Source organism: Mirounga leonina, unplaced genomic scaffold (assembly GCF_011800145.1).
Source record: "Mirounga leonina isolate KUSES-001 unplaced genomic scaffold, KU_Mleo_1.0 Mir_127, whole genome shotgun sequence".
NCBI classification, from domain to species: domain Eukaryota; kingdom Metazoa; phylum Chordata; class Mammalia; order Carnivora; family Phocidae; genus Mirounga; species Mirounga leonina.
Window position 1 is genome coordinate 37905023 of NW_023270316.1, and position 9623 is coordinate 37914645.

Consider the following 9623-nt stretch of genomic DNA (forward strand, 5'->3'; position numbering starts at 1 on the left):
TTTGCTTTGATACTCCTAACAAGACTTATCTTATTACATCATTTACTTTTGAACCTTCCACTTGAATGCAAATATTTAGGTGAGACAAAATTTACTGCTAAAACATCATAGCTTTCAGCTGGGGTTCTTTAATAAAAAGATAGATTAACAAGAGAAAAACAGATAGTTTATTAACATGCATCACACATCATATAGGAGAAACCTCAATGAAAAGTAACTCAAACAGGTGGCATAGAACTCTTGCTTACATGGCATCTTTGACAAAGAAAAATAAATTGTAGAGAAAAAACAGGACAAAGGAAAGCAGTTTTAGGCTTCCAAGGGTGGCAAACTGTGTGTGGTAAGGAAAATATATGAGAGGAAACTAATGGAGTGAGTTTTGTTTGAGATTCCTCTGGTGTCATCTCTTGGTTGATAAAGAGTTTGTCGCTAGTAAAAGAAGAATTTATTTCTGGGTTGAAGCAGAAGAGGACATGGATGGCAGAGAAAACTCTGAATTTGCTCCCTTTTAATTACCTCCAGCTCAAAATAATTTTTATGTGCAAAAAGACATGTGTAGGGCTGACATTCTGGTTTCCTTCAACACTATGATGATGGTGGTAATTTATGTTTAGCTCATCATACTATCTTTACTTCATAGCACAATGCCTAGCACAAAGTAGATATTCAAAATATATATTGAATGAATAAATCTTGTCATTTTTTTAGTTCACGATTATATATCCTATTTCTTAGCACATAAGTAATGTATAATAAATACCTCTTAAATACACATTGTTAATAGATATTTATTAACACTGATTGAAAGGCAAAGGAAACAGTATGTGCAAAGGCATTTAGGTGTCTACAGCATACCAGGGATGGAGTAATTGCAACCAATTTACTATAGCCAAAAATCAAATAAAAACAAAAACAGAAAAGAATAACAACAAAAAATGTTGACTAGACCAACAGTTACTAAACCAAATAACATCTTGAAATACATCCTTGGGGTTTCTATCCTTTAGATTATAGGATGCTAAACGAGTATAAGTAATGATAAAGGAGATCTCTGTTCAGTTTTTCACATGTGCATATGCATGGGTCTGACTCCTCCATGACCCCAAGCCAACTCAAGTCTTAACATTTCAGACCTTTTTAAGAAGTGAGCTTCATTTGATGCCTGCTAAAACAGCATCACACTGTGATAATAATAAGCAAGATAGATTTCCAGTTTCCTTCTATAAGCAATCAGTAAATGCATTTACAACTCTATCATAAGTGGGAGGTATCTCTGCCTTATTCTATATGACACTGTTCTACTTCAGAGTTGAGGAGACTCACTGAACTCTCTTCAGAGAGTCAAAACTCTTCCTTGCCCAGCATATTACTAAATTCAAATCCTAAATAAATTTTTATTGGAAGTGTTTGTATCTCCTTCCACAGTAAAGTGTTTGGATGTTTTTATGAGATCAGTCCCTACAAATATTTTGAGTACTAATGAAATCAAGCTTTCAGGATGTGTATATACAAAGAAATACAAACATAATTTTTCTTATAAAAGAGTAGCAATTCTTGGGGTACCTGGGTGGCTCAGCCAGTTAAGTGTCTGACTCTTGATTTTGACTCAGGTCGTGATCTAAGCATCTTGAGATTGAGCCTTGTGTCAGGCTCCTCGCTCAGCAGGGAGTCTGCTTGAGGTTCTCTCTCTCCTCCCTCTGCCCCTCCACCACCCCCATGTGCATATGCTCTCTCTTTCTCTCTCTCTCAAATAAATAAATCTTTAAAATTAAAAAAAAATGTAAATGAAAAAGTAAACAATTCTTTAAAAGTTCTTGAGGTGGCTTTTTCACAATGGGTTTGCCGCCAGAACAGAGGTGTGGTGAAAACCACTGCTCAACCTAAACCAAAATGGGAAAGGAAAAGACTCACATCAACATTGTCATCATTGGACACGTAGATTTGGACAAGTCTACCACTACTGGTCATCTGATCTACAAATATGGTGGGATCGACAAAAGAACTATCAAAAAATTTGAGCAGGAGGCTGCTGAGATGGGAAAGGGCTCCTTCAAGTATGCCTGGGTCTTGGATAAACTGAAAGCTGAACGTGAATGTGGTATCACCATTGATATCTCCCTGTGGAAATTCGAGACCAGCAAGTATTATGTGACCATCATTGATGCCCCAGAACACAGAGACTTTCTCAAAAACACGATTACAGGCACATCTCAGGCTGACTGTGCTGTCCTGATTGTTGCTGCTGGTGTTGATGAATTTGAAGCCAGTATCTCCAAGAATGGGCGGACCCATGAGCATGCCCTTCTGGCTTACACACTGGGTGTAAAACAACCAATCGTTGGTGTTAGCAAGATGGATTCTACTGAGTCACCCTACAGCCAGAAAAGATACGAGGAAATCGTTAAGGAAGTCAGCACCTACATTAAGAGAATTGGTTACAACCCTGACACAGTAGCATTTGTGCCAATTTCTGGTTGGAATGGTGACAACATGCTGGAGCCAAGTGCTAACATGCCTTGGTTCAAGGGATAGAATGTCACCCATAAAGATGGGAATGCCAGTGGAACCACACTGCTTGAAGCTCTGGATTGCATTCTGCCACCAGCTCGTCCAACTGAAAAGCCCTCATGTCTGCCTCTCCAGGACGTCTACAAAATTGGTGGTATTGGTACTGTCCCTGTGGGCTGAGTTCTTAAACCTGGCATGGTGGTCACCTTTGCTCCAGTCAGTGTTACAACTGAAGTAAAGTCTGTTGAAATACACCATGAAGCTTTGAGTGAAGCTCTTCCTGGGGACAGTGTGGGTTTCAATGTCAAGAACATATCTGTCAAAGATGTTCGTCATGGCAGTGGCTGGTGACGGCAAAAATGACCCACCAATGGAAGCAGCTGGCTTCACAGCTCAGGTAATTGTCCCAAACCATCCAGGCCAAATCAGTGCTGGCTATGCCCCTGTGCTGGATTGTCACACAGCGCATATTGCTTGCAAGTTTACTGAGCTGAAGAAGAAGATAGATCATCGTTCTGGAAAAAAGCTGGAAGATGGTCCCAAGTTCTTGAAATCTGGTGACGCTGCCATTGTTGATATGGTTCCTGGCAAGCCTGTGTGTGTTGAGAGCTTCTCTGACTATCCTCCTCTGGGCCATTTTGCTGTTCGTGACATGAGACAGACGGTTGCTATGGGTGTCATGAAAGCAGTGGACAAGAAGGCAGCTGGAGCTGGCAAGGTCACCAAGTCTGCCCAGAAAGCTCAGGAGGCTAAATGAATATTATCCCCAATACCTGCCACCCAGTCTTAATCAGTGGTGGAAGAACAGTCTCAGAACGGTTTGTGTCAATTGGCCATTTAAGTTTAATAGTAAAAGACTGGTTAATGATAATAATGCATCGTAAAACCTTCAGAAGGAAAGGAGAATGTTTTGTGGACCATTTGTTGATTTTTAGTGTGTGTGTGGCAGTTTTAAGTTACTAGTTTTTAAAATCAGTACTTTTTAATGGAAACAACTTGACCAAAAATCTGTCACAGAATTTTGAGACCCATTAAAACAAAAATTTAATGAGAAAAAAAAAAGTTCTTGAGGTGTAGCTATGTTGTAGCCAATTAAAAGAAATATGACATTTCTATGTTTATAGTCCTCAGCAAATGTTTTGTGTAAATATTAACATTTTTGCATATCACCATCCTAAAACACTAATTTGAATTAATGAAATATCTTTATATTGGATTGAAGGTCAGCTGATTTGTATTTTCTTATAAAAAATGTCTTATGGGAAGTACAGAATCTTGGATTCAAGCATATATGTAAAATTTTAATGTAACATGCTGTAATTATGAAATTTCCTAGAAGATAATCAAAATAGAACATGATTGCATCTTGAATATTTAAAATGAGCCAAATGCATTTTAAAGTGAAAACTAAAGTAGGTTAAAATGCATAATTTTTACCACTTGTTAAGAATAGTTTTGGTAATTAAAAAAATGTTGGAATAAGTAAGCTGTATTCAAGAACAATATGTATGTACAAGAAGGGCCAAACTATACAGAGAAAAAAAATAAAATCTGATTCAACTAGTGCTGTTCATCCAAACAACTGTAAAACAGTATTATTTTAAATTTAATCTGATCACAATATCACTCTGACTTTTTAAAAATAATTTTTCATTATTTCTTTACACAAGGTTATGTTATTATTGTTGTTTATTATTTTTTAACAGTTTTTTTTTTTTAAAGAAGCTTCACTTTATACCTCCCTCTGGTGTTTCTAGAATAAACGACAATCCATAGTATGCAATAAATAAACACCAGAATATCTGGCCTGTGGCTATCTTTCTGACCTTATCTCCTGTGGATTTCACCTCTTGCTCACTTAACAACAGCCATACTGACCTCTTGCTAATCCTTAAATATACCAAGCATACTTCTACCTTTTCATTTCCTAGTCTCTGCCTTGAAAGCTCTTCATCCCATTCATTCTTCACTTTACCATGCCTTTGCTCAAATGTCACCTCTTCAGAATGACCTTCAGTGATTTCTTTACCAGAAAGATCACCCCTACCTATCTGGATTCACAGAGCTAGCTTTATTTATCTTTGTAGCTCTTATACCATTAACTTTATAATATATTTATTTTTTTATCATTTGTTTTCCGCCAATTAGAATGAAACTGTAGGAGAATTGAGGCCTCACTTAGCTTATTGCTCCACCTTTAGTACCTATAATAGTGCCTTCACAAAACAATTACTCAGTAATATTTGTTTCAGAGTTAATGACTGAATGAGCCAATCATCAGCAGTTTTTAATTGTTGAGCTTTTACTAGTGTAAGAACAAAATGCTAATACTTCTGTCTTGTTACTCTTTATAGAAATAACCTAGTGTAGGCATTATTCCTCTTTTGTAGATGAGAAAATGGGTTTATAGAACTAAAGGAAGCCAACCCAGATTACACAGTTTATATGTGTTATGTAGCAGGGAGAACAATTTTGGATACAAATACTGTAAGTACAGATTAGGACATACTGAATTAATTTACCTTTGGGAAATTCACCTGGAGGTGTCTAATAGGGAAGTGGATTTAAGAGTCTGAAGCTTAGGAGAGAAAGTGTATTGTAGAGTATGGGGAGCTAGTCATACATATGATGTTAGAGTCATGGTGAGTATATAAGTAGTAGAATAAGCCACAAAAATAATGGAATTTTCTAGGAATCTAAGTGTGAGAAAATAAAATTAGCAGGGAATTAGCAACCTTTATCTGTGATAGACACACAGACTCAACCTTTTTAAATAGAGTAGTTCACATTTTCCATTCTTCCTTCCTTAAGTATTACAGTGTACAACTCAGAAATATAGAATTTACTCTAGATTCTTCTGTTTTCATTTCCACCTAGTCAGCCATTAAATACTTCAGTTTTTATTCTCTATATATTTTCCTAATCAACACTCTGTATCCTATTTCCTCTACTTTGGCTGGACTTTTATTATTTCTTATTTTGCTCTCTGCAACAACCTTCCAACTTATCTCCCAATTGGTGTCTAGTCTTATTCCTATAGATTTTTTTTTTCTCCACTAAGTAGAAGGGCTTATTTATATTAAATAAGCCTTAATTATCTTTCTAAGTCACAGCACACTCCTGGTACAAATTGTTCTGCAGCTCTCTCTCAGGCCGCACAGGCATGAGCAACTCAGTGCCTACCACCAGCATATACACCTTTTAGCTTGGCAATCTAATTTGAAGTGCAGTGTTCATTTTTTGCAAAGGAAAACATGGGAATAGAGTGAATGTGGTACAACCAATATGTAACCACAAACTTGAGAATGAAGGGTTTCACAAAAGGAATTTGTAGAGATGCTCAGCCTGCGAATGATGCAATGTTGTGCCCCTGCTGGCACTTGGGTCTAGAATTTGTGGAGCAATTCAACGATAGTAACTATGCCCTAGCATCTGGCCATTCCAGGAGATCTCAAGAGGTAATGATGCTTCAGGGGGGCTGGCCCAAGTAGACAGAGAGCCTAATCTACAAAATAAAAAGGCCTGGTTTTGAAAAGGCTGAGAGAAGACTATTTTGTTCATTGCTCTATTCCCAGTGGCCCACACAGTATCTGACACTAAAAAGGTGTTAAATAAACACTGCATTGAAAGGAATCAGTTTGAATCTCCAGCTCTTCTAAGTGTGAGATTGAGAAAGTAACTTGAAGTCTCCAAAGTTCAATTGTTTTTGCTATAAAATGAGAATACAGTGAGATCATGCAGGTAAACCTGCCAGGTCACAAGTGAAAGGGATGAACAATAAAGCTGTTTTAGTGTTGTTCTTTCTAAAATATTTCCAGATATTAATATTAATTTTCATTATTAAAGAGCAGTACCAATTTCCCAGTAACATTTTTCTATTCACTAAAATAGCTCATCCAAGTTATAAGAATACATATTATTCATGGAATTCAACAAAGTTCTTTTAATTTGCAGGAGAAAAATGCAGGCCATGAACATTTTTATTTTTCCTCAGTTATTCCCCCTACATAAAGCCTCCTTTTCACAGATTATAGGCCATGTTCTAAGACTTTGGCTTTGCATGCAAAGTATTTCATGTTCTGACCATTGTTCTTTGCATCTTCATTTCCCTTTTTTACTAAACATTATACCAGCAGACATGGGAGACTACGTTTTTCCTGAGCTATCCTTACTTCCTTGAAATTGCAATGTTCTTTTTCACCTGTGAGCATTTGAGTACACTATCAATCTATAATGCCCTTTCTGCTCTCCTGTGACTCAAATCTCTATTTAGAGTGAAGAAAGATTGCCTTATGATCATCACATATTGCTTTCCATGAGCTGTATATACTGCAAAATATTTGTCAGGGGGGATATAAACATGGCAGTAACCATTGTGAACAACTAAAATAATTTCACATATAGCAGTATGACATAATTTTACATTTAATGTTTACTAACTTTATATATAGCTTTTTAAAAATCTTAATATATCTTACTATGCCTTTGTTCCTTGGAAAAATAACTGTAATCAAAGACAAGTCAATGTCCTTCTTTTCTAGATCAGTATTTCTCCAGTAGTAATTCACTGCATATCGTAAGGATTTACATTAAAAAATTTCCATGGTCACATATGTTTGGAAAACCATAAAAAACAATTTTTTAATTCCAAATAATTCTATATACTGACTCACATTAGGTATATTAAGAGGTACATACTAACCAGTGCTTCCCAAACTTTTTTGAACACAGACCCCTGTAGGTACAAATAGTATCTTGCAGAAATACTGATGTAAACCTATCAATTTGCCTTTATAGGAAAATGGAACAAAAATAATTCTGCCTTGAGAAATATTCCCCCAAATAATCCCATCTATTTAAATATGTACCAGTGCTTAACATTCTAGAGTGTCTTTGTATTAAGATTTTAATTTCTGTTAAAATATCACCGCCTAAGAGGGCAGCTCCAGTTTATGCCTTGCTAGTTATGTATACTCTGTCCTAAACTGTCTCTAAAAAGTTAATGTTGAAAATCATTTAGTTGGATCATAGAAACCTTAGATATTTGAGAAGATGCTGCTACTCTAACCACAAAAAATCTGGCAACAATAACAAAACTGGTCAAATAGCACTAATTCAACATTTTTCTAAGGGTCAAAATGTTACAGTAGTGGAAAATTACAAGGCAACTAGCTAGTCTTGCCATCAGATCTTCCTAAAAAATTGCTATCTGTAATCTGCCTCAAGAATGAAGTCATTTGGATTTAACCATTATCCAAAATCTATTTACAAGTTAAGAGCTCTCTAAGCCTCCAGGTATGGAATCATGACAATATAATAAGTGGTGTGCATTGCCTTTGGAAAAAGGAAGGTTACTTACCTATAAGCCTGTTTTTCTGACTATGTGTCATTACCTATCAGCCATTAGAAAGCTACTCACCACCCCAGGGCAGTTAACTTGCTGATTGGTTTCTGATTATTATATTTCCTTGGGCAGCTGATTGATTCTTATCAATTTTCCCCCTCTTGTTGCCTGCAAAAAGATTTGTTTACTATTATAATTTTCTTAGTACTTTCTGCCAGCGTGGGGAGTTTTGTAGTTTTCTTTCAAATATTAATACTATGTAACTCCTTTGCCAGGAGGCTTAAATTGTGTTCCAGGAGTAATGGCTGTGATGGTTCATTTGTACTAAAAAATAACACTTGATACCCTCTAAAGTGCTTTACATGTAGCATAATGGTAGGTTCACATCATCACAGAAATGTTCTGACAAGCTTGGCATTATCATTATGATTATCAATGATAAATATAATGTGCCTTAGGTTAATCATCTTAAACCAAAGCATCATTTTTTTTATTCCTAAGACTATTGCAAAAGTCTGCTTTTTGAAAATTAGAGTTTATATTCTTTTCTCAAAAGGATTAATAAGTGGGGCTACTGAATGATATTTTTACAACAAATCAAAAAAAGTACAAGAATAGTATAGGCAACTAGGATCCAGAATTTTGAGGCAGTGAGAATTCTTTTCTGCCTAATATGCCTTACATCAACCTACAAAAAGTCCTTATATTGCCTGATTATTGCTATACTAATCCGAGTTAAGACAGTGTCACTTTCACACATCTAATTTTATTTTGTTAATTAATTAATTAAATTTTTGGTGAGCAGCAAAGCAAGGGTTATTGAGTGACAGTAAAAAGCTCCCGAAGAGGGAGGGGAACCCAAGAGGGTTGCCCTCACACATCTAATTTTAAAATGAATATACTATATGTTAATTAAATTGATTTTAAATTTAAAAAATAAAAAAAGAAAGAGGACTTGAATAGACATTTTTCCAAAGAAGAAATACAAATGGTCAACAAGTACACAGAAAGATGCTCAACATCACTCATCATCAGAGAAATGCAAATCAAAACCACAATGAGATATAACTTCACACCTGTTAAAATTGCTGTTATAGAAGAAGAAAAGATAACAGATCCTGGTGAAGATGTGAAGGAAAGGGAACCCTAGTGCACTATAGGTAAGAATATAAATTGGTACAACCACACTATAGAAAATAGAATGGAGGCTCCTCAAAACATTACAAGAAGGACTGCGGGGGTGCCTGGCTGGCTCATTTGGTAGAGCATGTGACTCTTGATCTCAGGGTTATGAGTTCAAGCCCCACCTTGGGGGTAGAGACAATAAATAAATAAATAAATAAATAAATAAATAAATAAACAAACTGCCATATGATCCAGCAATCCCACTTCTGAGTATATATCTGAAGGAGATGAAATTATTGTTTCAAAGAGGTACCTGCATCCCCATGCTCATTGAAACATTATTCACAATAGTCAAGACATGGAAACAACCTAAGTGTCCACCGATGGATGAGTGGATAAACAAAATGTTCATATATAGTGATATTACTTAGCCATAAAAAAGAAGGAAACTGTGATTTGTGACAACTTGGATGGACCTTGAAGGCATTGTGCTAAGTGAAGTAAGTCAGAGAAAGACAAATACTGTATGATCTCACTTTCATGTGAAATCTAAAAACATCAAACATAGAGAGCCAGGGGCTCAGGGATGCAGGAAATTAGGGGATGTTGTCTAAGGGTATAAACTTTCTGTTATAAGATAAATAAG

At 35.9% G+C, this 9623-nt stretch overlaps 1 pseudogene; it reads left to right on the forward strand.

The window, feature by feature from the left end:
* The first annotated feature begins 1890 nt into the window (after window positions 1-1890).
* LOC118009154 lies at window positions 1891-3404 on the forward strand (annotated as a pseudogene).
* The last annotated feature ends 6219 nt before the right edge of the window (window positions 3405-9623 follow it).